This window comes from Halichoerus grypus, chromosome 13, assembly GCF_964656455.1.
Source record: "Halichoerus grypus chromosome 13, mHalGry1.hap1.1, whole genome shotgun sequence".
Taxonomy (NCBI): domain Eukaryota; kingdom Metazoa; phylum Chordata; class Mammalia; order Carnivora; family Phocidae; genus Halichoerus; species Halichoerus grypus.
In genome coordinates, this window is record NC_135724.1 from 37,867,568 (window position 1) to 37,880,808 (window position 13,241).

The 13,241-nt window shown below is 34.0% G+C and overlaps 1 protein-coding gene and 1 pseudogene across 9 annotated transcripts in view; one reads left to right on the top strand and one right to left on the bottom strand.

The window, feature by feature from the left end:
- The window catches only part of NOL4 (nucleolar protein 4), a 410,691-nt gene that overhangs the window by 222,007 nt on the left and 175,443 nt on the right, over positions 1-13,241 (top strand). The window lies entirely within an intron of this gene.
- Positions 11,614-12,341, bottom strand: LOC118552747 (glia maturation factor beta pseudogene; annotated as a pseudogene).

Genomic DNA, 13,241 nt, shown 5'->3' on the forward strand with positions numbered 1-13,241 from the left:
CCTGAGCATGGGTTAGGAGAGTAGTGGCATCCAAATAAGAAAGGAAGAAATAAACTTGTCTTTGTTTACAGATGATGTGATCTTAGATATAGGAATTCTATACACTCCACCAAAAAACTGTTAGAGGTAATGAGTGAATTCAGTAAAGATGAAGACACAAATTCGACATAGAGAAATTATTGCATTTCTATACACCAACAACAAAATAACTAAAAATAAAAAAAAAATAAAACAATCACATGTACAATAGCATCAAAAACAATAGGATACTTACAAATATATTTAACCATGGAGATAAAATATCTATACACTGAAAACTGTAAGACATTGATGAAAGAAATTGAAGAAGACACGAAATAAATGGAAATATATTTGGTGTTCATGGAAGAGAAAAATAAATATTGTTAAAGTGACCAAACTACCTAAAGGCATGTATAGATTCAATGCAATCCCTATCAAAATTCCAATATCATTTTTCACAGAAATAGGAAAAATTATCTTAAAATGTGTATGGAATGCAAAAGAATGAATAGCTAAAACAATCCTGAGAAAGAACAAAGCTGGAAGCACCACACTTCCTTATTTCAAGCTATACTACAAATTTATATTAATCAAAACAGTATGGTACTGGAGTAAAAATAGACCTAGATCAATGGAACAGAATCAAAAGGCCAAAAATAAACTCCATATATATGGTCAACTAATATTTTACAAGAAAGCTAATACTCAATGGGAAAATGATAGCCTATTTAATAAATGATGCTGGGAAAACTGGACAACCGCATGCAGAAGAATAAAATTGGATTCCTAATTTACACAACTTACAAAAATTAACTGCAAATGATTAAAGACTTAAACATAAAATCTGAAACTATAAAACTCCTACATGAAAATATAGGGGAAAAGCTATTTGACATTGGTCTTGGCAACAATTTTTTGGATATGACACAAAAAGCACAAGTAACAAAAAAAAATAAATCTAAAATATTTCTTTTTTTTAATTATTTAATTTTATTATGTTATGTTAGTCACTATACATTACATCATTAGTTTTTGATGTAGTGTTCCATAATTTATTGTTTGCATATAACACCCAGTGCTCCATGCAATACATGTCCTCCTTAATACCCATCACCTGGCTAACCCATCCCCCCACCCCCCTCCCCTCTATAACCCTCAGTTTGTTTCTCAAAGTCCATAGTCTGTCATGGTTCATCTCCCTCTCCGATTGCCCCCCCCCTTTACTTTTCCCTTCCTTCTCCTAATGTCCTCCATGCTATTCCTTATGTTCCACAAATAAGTGAAACCATATGATAATTGACTTTCTTTGTTTGACTTATTTCACTCAGCATAATCTCCTCCAGTCCCATCCATGTTGATGTAAAAGTTGGGTATTCATCCTTTCTGATGGCTGAGTAATATTCCATTGTATATATGGACCACATCTTCTTTATCCATTCATCTGTTGAAGGGCATCTTGGCTCTTTCCACAGTTTGGCTATTGCAGACATTGCTGCTATGAACATTGGGGTGCATATGGCCCTTCTTTTCACTACATCCGTGTCTTTGGGGTAAATAATTAGTAGTGCAATTGCTGGGTCATAGGGTAGCTTTATTTTTAATTTTTTGAGGCACCTCCACACTGTTTTCCAAAGTGGCTGTACCAACTTGCATTCCCACCAACAGTGTAAGAGGGTTCCCCTTTCTTCACAATCTCTCCAACATTTGCTGTTCCTTGCCTTGTCAATTTTTGCCATTCTAACTGGTGTAAGGTGGTATCTCAGTGTGGTTTTGATTTGAATTTCCCTGATGGCTAATGATGATGAACATTTTTTCATGTGTCTGTTAACCATTTGTATGTCTTCTTTTGAAAAGTCTGTTCATGTCTTCTGCCCATTTTTTGACTTGATTATTTGTTTTTTGGGTGTTTAGTTTGAGAAGTTCTTTATAGATCTTGGATATCAGCCCTTTGTAGTGTCATTTGCAAATATCTTCTTCCATTCTGTAGGTTGCCTCTTTGTTTTGTTGACTGTTTCCTTTGCTGTGCAGAAGCTTTTTATCTTGATAAAGTCCCAAAAGTTCATTTTTGCTTTTGTTTCACTAGGCTTTGGAGATGTATCTTGAAAGAAGTTTCTGTGGCCGATGTTGAAGAGGTTACTGCCTATGTTCTCCTCTAGGATTTTGATGGATTCCTGTCTCACATTGAGATCTTTCATCAATTTTGAGTTTATCTTTGTGTATGGTGTTGAAGGATGGTCGAGTTTCATTCTTCTGTATATAGCTGTTCAATTTTCCCAATACCATCTATTGAAGAGACTGCCTTTTTTCCATTGCATATTTTTTCCTGCTTTGTCGAAGATTATTTGACCACAGAGAAACAGTCAATAAAATGAAAGGCAACATATAAAATAAGAGAAACTATTTGCCAATCATATATCTGAAGGGGGTTAATATCCAAAATATATAAGAAACTCATACAACTCAATAGTAAAAAACAAAACAAAAAATATGACTAATAAATGAGCAGAAAAACTGAGTAGACATTTTTCCAAACAAAATATACAAATGGCCAACGGGTACATGAAAAGATGTTCAACATCACTAATCATTAGGAAAATGCAAATCAAAACTACAATGAGATATTAACACCCATCTATTAGAATAGATATTATCAAAAGGACAAGAGGTAACAAGTGTTGGTAAAGATGTGGAGAAAAGGAAACCCTGTGCACTGTTGGTAGGAATGTATATTGGTAAAACCATTATGGAAAACAGTATGGTAGTTTCTCAAAAAGTTAAAAATAGAACTATCATGTGATCCTGCAATTCCACTTCTAGGTACATATCGAAAGAAAATAAAATCAGGATCTTGAAGAGATATCTGCACTCCCATGTTCATTCAGCATTATTCACAATAGCAAAGATAAGAAAAGAACCTAAGTGTCTGTCAACATATGAATGGATAAAGAAGGTGTATGTGTGTATATAATCACATATATATAATTTAGCCATGAGAAAGAAGGAAATCCTGCCACTTGTAGCAAATGTATGATATCACTTACATGTGGAATCTAAAAAAGCCAAACTCATAGAAACAGAGAGTAGAATGATAATAGGGGCTGGGGTTGAGGGAAATGGAGAGATGTTGCTTACAAAGAACAAACTTTCAGTTATAAGTTGAATAAGGTCTAGGGATCTAAGGTATAGCATGGTGATTATAGTTAACAATACTTATTACATACTTGAAAGTTGCTGAAGAGTAGATCTTAAATGTTCTCACCACACACACAAAAAAATGATAGAGGTGTTAACTAACTCTACTGTGGCAATCATGTTGCAGTATATAAGGGTAACAAATCATAACATTGTACATCTTAAACATATACAATGTTATATGTCAATTATGTTAAATAACAGGAAAAAAAGAGAAACCCCATCCCCTTTAACTATGACTCTATCTCTCCATTCCTCTCAGCCCCCTTAGCAGCCACTAAACTACTTTTACAGCTCAGTTGATTTCCTATTCTGGACTTTTCATATAAATGGAATCATGTAATATGTGGTCCTTGTGATTGGCTTCTTTCATTTAGTATAATACTTTTAAGGTACATCCTTGTTTTAGCATGGTTTGGTTTCTTATGACCAAATAATATTCCATTGCATGGATATACAGAACTACATTTTGCCTAACAATTCATCAATTGATGAACATTTGAGTTTTCTTCTTTTTTCTTTTTTTCTATTATGAATAATGCTGCTAATAAGCATATGTGTGCAAGTTTTTGTGTGGACATATGATTTCATTTCTCTTGGCTATACACTTGGAAGTAGAATTGCTGGTTCATACGGTAACTCCATGATTAACCCTTGAAGTATTGCCAGACCATTTTCTAAGCTGTGTGTATCATTTTACATTTCCAACAGCAGTATAGGAGGGTTCTGATTTCTCCACATCCTCACAAACACATATTATCTGACTTTTTGATTCTAGCCATTTAGTAGGTGGGAAATGTTTTGTTTTTTTTTTTTTTTAAGATTTTTTATTTATTTATTTGAGAGAGAGAGAATGAGAGAGAGCAAGCACATGAGAGGGGGGAGGGTCAGAGGGAGAAGCAGACTCCCTGCCGAGCAGGGAGCCCGATGCGGGACTCGATCCAGGGACTCCAGGATCATGACCTGAGCCGAAGGCAGTCGCTTAACCAACTGAGCCACCCAGGCGCCCGGTGGGAAATGTTATCTCTCACGTTTTTGCTGTGCATTTCCCTGATAATTGTTGGTGCCAAGCATCTTTTCTTTGGTTATTTGTATATCTGTTTTGGAGAAATGTCTATTCAGAAACTTTGTCCTTTTTAAAAAATTGGGCTATCTGTCTTCTTATTAAAAAGTTGTGTACGTTTTTTGTATGTTCTAAATACAAGTCTTATCATATATATGATTGGCAAATATTTTCTTCCACTCTGTGGGTGGTCTTTTCATTTTCTTGATAGCATCCTTTGAATCACAGATAATTTTGATGAAATCTAATTTATCTATTTTTCTCACGTTGCTCATGTTTTTCATGTCGTATCTCTGACTCCATTGCCAAATACAAGGGCATGGAAGATTTATCACTATGTTTTATTCTGAGTTTTATACTTTTAGCTCTTTTATCCAGATGTCTTAGCACCATTTGTTGAAAAGACTGTTCTTTTCTCATTGAATGGTTTGGGCACCTTTGTTGAAAGTGTGTTCACAATAACCACATGGGTTTATTTCTGGATTCTGAATTCTATATCTATCCTATGCCATACTGCACTGTCTTGATTACCATAGCTTTGTGGCAAGTTTTGAAACTGGGAAGAATGAGTCGCCCTATTTTGTTCTTCTTTTTCAGAATTGATTTGGGTATTCTGAGTTCCATGCAGTTTTACATAAATTTTAGAATCAGCATATTAATTTCAAAAAAAAATGCTTGGATTTTGGTAATGATTTCCTTGAATCTGGAGATCAATATGGGGAGTATTGCCATCTTAACAATTTTAAGTCTTCTAATTTATGAACAGGTGGTTTTTTTTTTTTTGGATTTCCATCTTCAATTTCTTTCAAAAATAGTTTGTAGATTTCAGAATATAAGTTTGTACTTTTTTGTTAAGTGTATTCCTAAGTGTTGTATTCTTTTAGATACTTTTGTAAAAGGATTTTTTTTAAATTCATATTTGGTTTGTTCATTGCTACTCTATAGAATACTATTAATTTTTGTATATGGATCTTGTATCCTGCAACCTTGCTGAATTCACTCTTTAGTTCTAACAGAGTTTCACGGGATTCCTTAGAAATTTCTACATACAAAAGCATTTCAGTTGCAAATAGCGATAGTTTTACCTCTTCCTTTCTAATTCTAGGTGCCATAATTTCTTTTTCTTATAAAATTGCTGTAGCTAGAACCACCTGTACACTTTTGAATAGAAATGACAAGAGTGTAGGTCCTTGTTTTGGTCCTTATCACTGATGAAGGCGTCCAGTCTTTTACCATTAATTTAGGTGTTAACTGTGGGTTTTTGTAGATGTCTCTTCTGAGGTTGGTGAAGTTCCCTTCCCTACTTTGTTGAATTTTTCTCATGAAAGAGTGTGGCCTTTGTCAAATGTTTTTATGGGTGTCTATTGAGTTGATTATCTGGTTTTTGTTTCTTATTTTATTGATATGATTAATTACTTTTCAGATGTTAAGCCAACTTTGTATTTCTGAGATAAATTCCAGATCGTGGTATATAATTTTACTTACATGTTCCTGGATTTGGTTTGCAAGTATTTTGTTGAGGATGTTTGTATTCATATTCATAAGATATCAGCTGTAATTTTCATTTCTTGTGATATCTTTGCCTGGCATTCAGACCAGGGTAATACTGGCCTCATAGAAAGAGTTGGGAAGTGAAGCCATATGAGCACGGGCTTTCCTTTATGGTAGTTTTGATTGCTAATTCAATATCTTTATCTTTTATAGGTCTATTCAGATTGCTTATCCTTGAGTCTAATTTAAGTAGTTTGTATATTTCTAGGAATTTGTCCATTTCACCTAAGTAATTTGTAGGCATATGATTATTTAGAGTATTCATTTTAATCTTTTACTTATGTAAGGTCAGTAGTGATGACCCCTGCTGCATTTAGGTGGATCATTTGAGTCTTCTCTCCTTTTTTATCAATCTAGGTAATGAGTTGTCAATTATGTTCTTTTTCAAAGAACCTTTTGGTTTCATTCATTTTGTCTATTGTTTGACTATTCTCTATTTCATCAGTCTCCACTCTAATTATTGTTATTTACTTCCTTTCCCTTGCATTAGGTTTTGTCTTTTTTTCTCAGTGTCTTAAGGTGGAAGATTAGGTTATTGATTAGAGATCTTTATTCTTTTTTAAAATGTGTTTACAGCTATAAATTTCTCTCTAAACACTGCTGTTTTAGCTGCATAAGTTTGGGTATGTTGTGTCTTCATTTTAATTCACCTGAAAATATTTTCTAATTTCCCTTTGATTACTTCTTTTACCAGTTGGTTATTTAGAACCATATTGTTTAATCTCAATATATTTGTGAGTTTACCAAATTTCTTTCTTTTGTTGATTTCTGATTTCATTCCATTAAGGTCAGAAAGAACACATTTTTACTATGTCAGTCTTTTTGCATTTATGGATATTTGTTTTATGGACTAGCATATGGTCTGTTTTGGAGAATGAGCCATGTGCACTTGAGAAGAATATATATATTGCTGTTGTTTGGTGAAGTGTATTCTATTGATGTCTATTAGATCTAGTTGGTTTATAGGGTTGTTGAAGTCTTCTATTTCCTTGTTGATCTTCTGCTTAGTTGTTCTACCTATTTTACTGGAAGTGAGGTATTGAAATCTCCAACTATTATCCAACTATTATTGTTGAATTGTCTTTATCTCCCTTCATTGTTGTCACTTCTTCCTTCATGTACGTTGGTGCTCTGTTATTAGGCTCACATATTTTATGATTGTTATATCTTCCTGATGGATTGACCCTTTTATCATTATAAATGCCTCTCATTTACAGTGGTAGCATTTTTGTTTTAAAGTCTATTTTGTCTGTTGTTAGTATACTCACTCCAGCTTTTTTGTGGTTGTTGTTTGCATGATATATTATTTTCCATTCTTGCAATCTCTTTCTATCTTTGATTTTAAAATGTGTCTCTTTTAACAAAAATTAAAAATTAAATGTGTCTCTTTTAAATAGCATATAGTTGTATATTACTTTGTTTTTTGTTTTTATCCAGTCTGATAATCTCTTTTTTTTTCATGTTAACATTTTATTTAAACCAGTACAAGCACCATGCTTAACAGAAGACTGTCCAAAATAAACATGCAATATGAACTAGCAGAGACTGAAATCACAGCTTAAGAAGTTGTGCCAGTTGTTGAGTTTGTTAAATGATGACAGGGAACTGTTAAAATTCACAAGACAAAACCATCAATGTTTCAAGCCTCCTGAATGAGATTATATTGGACCATCTAGATCATGGGAACTGCCCTGGCAAGTTAGTGATCTCAAACAATATTCAAGTAATATATGTGCATGAACTATATTTCAAAAAGCAAGAAAACACAGTTTCTATCATAACCCTAACATAGTTGTTCTGAATATTACAGGAACGTGGTCACTGATGTGAAATGTCAAATGGCATAACAAGAAACAAATTTCTCAAGAATATTCAAGTTGGGCCGTTAGTGTTAAGTGTCCTAAAAAGATTTATATTCTTCTAGAAATACAAAATAAGATTTGTCCAGAAATGTTTGAGACACTTCTTCACATAAGTTGTAAAGGCTCAAATTCTATAGATTCCAGTATTATCAGTCTATTGAACAAATAGGGAAAGCAACCATACTAAGAATATTTGAATTGATAGAATACAAGTTACTCTCTACTTCCACCAAATATCAGCATTTAAACTCTCATGAGAATATCTATTCATCACTAGTCCACATTATGGATTAATGACATTGCTCAGGTTTTAAAGTAGTCCAAACATTTTTTTTAAGTATACCTTCCTTACTATCTATATAGGTGGGGAATAAAGACAGCCAAATTTAATTTGGCAACAAATTCCTCTAATTGGAAATTTTTAGTTAAAGTGTCATACCAGGATATAGTTTATGGCTACATTTGAATCCTGAAAATAGAAGATAAAAGGGGAAAGAAAAGTGCAGACAAACATTTTGCTACAAAGGTTATTTAGTAACAGTAATAAAAAAATTAGCAACACCCTCTTAAACAGGAGTATGTGTAACTGCACTAGCCGTTTGGTAAACTTCTTAGAAATAGACAATTTGAACATTTATTTTAGAAGTCAATTAAACAAAAATGGTCTAACAACCTTTCTCTTAACATGGTTGCTTCAATATCAGAACAAAGCAAAGACTATTCAAAACTCTGACATTTTGGAATTTCAGCATAGTAACCTGAGAACAGTTTTCTTCATATGTCATTTATGTTGCCACAGAAACCGTACTAAAAGCATGCTGGAATTACTAGTTGGCTCTATTGTGACAACATTAGATTCTATGCAGGACTCATGCAAGGTCAACAATTTCAAAACTAATGCTGACTTAGAAGACCATGAAGGAGGTTCCCAAGAAAAAAGCTGATGCCAAAAGGGAAAGATTAAAATATGAATGGGAATGCTGCACCAGAAAGCTATGGAATGTAAAAACTGGAATTATCCAATCTGGAGTTACTATTTGAGAGAAGGCAGAAAAAGAGAGCAAATTGAACATATACTTGAAAAGAACAATGCAAAATTTGATTATATGGGAGGGAAATTTATATAAAAGTCTGAGAATACTGGGGCGCCTGGGTGGCTCAGTTGGTTAAGCAGCTGCCTTCGGCTCAGGTCATGATCCCAGGGTCCTGGGATCGAGCCCCGCATCGGGCTCCCTGCTCGCCGGGGAGCCTGCTTCTCCCTCTCCCTCCGTCTGCCTCTCTGCCTACTTGTTCTCTCTCTCTATCTCTCTGTCAAATAAATAAATAAAATCTTAAAAAAAAAAAAAAAAAGTCTGAGAATACTCTAGAGCATAGGATTTTTAAGTCTCCCTATAGGACAGAGGGAGTCAAAACATGTTCTACTGATTCCCCAATCATAATCTATTGTCTTGCAAAATACGTGTTATTGATAAGGAGTCAAACAAGCTCAAAAAAGCATGATTTCTCACAGCTTTTTGTCCCTGTTAGAGAACAGGGGAACTACATTCTGTTTATGGAAGTCAGTATCATCTGACAATATGGAGGACTTTCAAATTTAAAAACAAAACAAAAAAACTAAAACATGTAAGATAAAATAAGGAACCTCATAAAAAAAATACATTCTTGCAGCACTAGTTTCTCCTATTGCTGCCAACATGGTGAAATGAAATCTCATTTCCTTCATTTGAAAACATTAAAAACACTCTCCATTCACTTGGGTTATATCTGCATTTCCACAGAATTGTAAGCATTATTCTCCAGTACCAAAATAGCTGTTTAAAGAATTCGTAAACTTCCTGGGTTTGAAGTTCTCTCTCTCTGGAAATTGGAAAAAAGAGTCCTTCCCATTCATTAACCAAAACAAATGCCCACTCTAGCACTTCCTGATCTCCTACTAACTTCCTATTGCTTCCTGGTTTTTAGATTAGTGAAGCCAAACAGTGCTGGCCACAGAAGATTCAATATTGTGAAAATTCCAACTATCTTTACCTCTTTATTAGTGTCGGCACAGAAACCTCAAAAAAATGCAAAGAATATATAAATGAAAAATACACCAACATAAAATAATGCCTTTCTAGTTTTGAAATGACTAAGATATTCTTTTTTTTATTATGTTATGTTAATCACCATACATTACATCATTTATTTTTGATGTAGTGTTCCATGATTCATTGTTTGCATATAACACCCAGTGCTCCATTCAATACATGCCCTCGTTAATACCCATCACCAGGCTAACCCATCCCTCCACCCCCCTCCCCTCTAGAACCCTCATTTTGTTTCTCAGAGTCCATAGTCTCTCATGGTTCGTCTCCCCCTCCGAATTCCCCCCCTTCATTTTCCCTTCCTACTATCGTCTTCTTTTTTTTTTTTTTTTAACATATAATGTATTATTTCTTTCAGAGGTATAGGTCTGTGATTCAACAGTCTTACACAATTCACAGAGCTCACCATAGCACATACCCTCCCCAGTGTCTATCACCCAGCCACCCCATCCCTCCCACCCTCCACCACTCTAGGAACCCTCAATTTGTTTCCTGAGATTAAGAATTCCTCATATCAGTGAGATCACATGAGACGTGTCTTTCTCTGATTGACTTATTTCACTCAGCATAAAACCCTCCAGTTCCATCCACGTTGTTGCAAATGGCAAGATTTCATTCCTTTTGATGGTTGCATAATATTCCATTGTATATATATACCACATCTTCTTTATCCATTCATCTGTCGATGGACATCTTGGCTCTTTCCATAGTTTGGCTATTGTGGACATTGCTGCTATAAACATCGGGGTGCATGTACCCCTTTGGATCACTACATTTGTATCTTTGACTAAGATATTCTTAATATAAGAATTCGCTCACCAAATTTGGTTAGTCTTTACAGTCTCAAGATCTTTTGTCAAATTAATGGTAAACAGTTACTAATATGTTGTTCTTAAAGTACACTATATACTAGAATCCTTGCTTTATGATGGATGTCCAGTTTGGAATATCTTCTGACATTTAGGATATAAGATGCAATTTCTATTAATGTGTTAATGTTATTAACTCTGGCCAAGGTTTTAAGGTAAGTAATTTTTCTTATGGCACAAAGGTAATCATAAATACACCCCAAATTATAGTTCTCAACTGCCATATATTCACCAATGCAAGCAGATAGTTGGAATTTTTGAAGTTGATTTTATTACAAATTTCAGATACACACATTAGAAAATTGTTTTACTTGGACCCTTTACAAATGTATTAATTTCACCAAATCTGGAATACTGGCAGTGTAAAAGTCTTAAACTAACTTTAAAGCTAACAAATCAAAGGCACAGTATTAACACATTTAAAATAACTTGTGTTCACAGGAAAACATCAAGAGGTGCTTTATAAATAAAGTGTTATTAACCTAGATCCAAAACTATCTAGCTATGACACAACCAGGAATGAAGCCCTTGATTAGTTCCAACCTATCAATTTCCAAGACTAAGATGCTATTTCCTGTAAGAAGAAAACATAATAGTCATAACTACTATAAAATCTAACTCCCAGACCTTAAGAATGAATGACTGATGAACAAAGTTTCTGGACTTGATTAAAAAGATATAGGAAACCAAAGAACGTACGGAATTGATGACAAGTGTACTTGTAATGCAACTTACACTACAGTAAATTATTTTTCATGGCTCTAAATTGGGTCATTCAAGTCTTTTACCCCAAATAAATTTTAAAGATTTGACAAGTGATAATATGCTATTTTCATATATAAACTGCTAATATCCAGTATTTGTCAAAAGGAGGCAACTGTTGTCTATCACAATCTAATACCCACTTTCCAATGGTGTCTGTAAATAGTAACAAATTCTGAACTGTAAGTTATAGAAATCAGTCACAAGAGTGCAAAAGTCCCTGGAGAGAAGTAGTCCACCTAACAATTACAAATATAAGGAAACACTTCACAAAGTTTCATTACTATGAAAATGATTTCCCCTTTGTTCAAACTTTGAACAAATGAGGAATTTTTCTTTACTGCAGGAAACCAACTGTAAATAACAGTGCATTTTTAGGCATAAGTATTTATGTCTGGTTCCAGTATGGTCAGGTTAATACATAAATACTTTAGAAACACAGTTCACATTAGTGGAAAAATCCAAGTTTCTCACGTAACCACTCTTCAGTTAGGTCTTCGGCATTTCTTATTTCAAATACCTTGGTTAGTTCAGCTGTTTGGACTAGCTTATTCTTACTCCCAGCATACATCATCTGTTGTTCAGGCTTACACCCAACAGGACTGGAGAAAATAAAGCACAGAGGATATGAAACTCTTCCATCCTCATGTTGGTATTTATAACTATACACAATGAAGTGAGGTTGTCGTTCAGGCAGTTCATCTTTAAGTTCATCCAGTGAAATGCCCTCAAGCTCTTCATCCAGTACCACCAGGCGTTTATCCTTATCAATTTTCATTATAATGGCGGCATTGTTCGTTTCTTTGTGAAAACAAAACTTTCTCATCTTTTCCACTAAATCTTCAGTGACATCACAAACCACCAAAGACTCACCCATTTTCTTTCCGGCCATCAGCAGCTCCTCGCCTTCCCTCGGGCCCCTTTAAGCAATCTCTGTCTTTTAATTGGATTCTTTAAAACATTCACATTTAATGTTGTTATTGATATTGTTGGATCTGTATCTGCCATTTTGCCTTTTGCTTTCTACATGTCTCATGTCTTTTTTGTTCTATTTCTCCTTTACTCTTTTCTTTTGCTTTGAATAAATATTTTTAATGTAGCATTTTAACTTCTTTAATGATTTTTTTGTTCTTTTTTGAATTATTTCCTTAGTGGTTGTTCCAGGTCCTATCATGTATCTTAATTTCCAGTGAGAAACAGAAATAGTACTTCTATATAGCTCTTTTCCTTTTTTTTTTTTTTTTTTGGTACTATTATTGTTACATTATATCCATAAATATTACAGTACATTGTTATAATTATTACCTTACATAATCTTATCACTTTTAAAGAATATGAGCAAGGAAAGGAGAACCTAGTATATATAGTTTTTTCTATATTTACCTTATTTATCATTTCTGGCTCTCTTCCTTTGTTCCTCTGGGCTCAAGTCTGGTGTCAAGTCTGGTGTCATTTTCCTTAACCTAGTAGAGCTTTGCTCTCATCCGTCTCCTTTGTGCTATTACAGGTATTCCCTCCTTCTTGAAAGTTTGTCTTACACCATTCCTTTTTATGAAAGGCCTATATTAGTACCTCTTTCACTAACTGAAAGAAATCTAAAGAGAATTTTCTCTTTTTTGTGTAAAAAGGTAAAAAGTGGAAATAGCATTCAGCATTTGTTTATAGCAAGCTGTGATAGAGGCAGCACATACCCTGATTAGCAAGAGTGCACTACCAAGCTCCTTTCCTGGGGACTACACTCAGGATCTCAGCATCACGCCGTCATAGCTTTGAACTATGTCTGGGAACATGTGTGCTTTATCTTGATTTTTTATTCATTTTGAAATAAATTATTTTT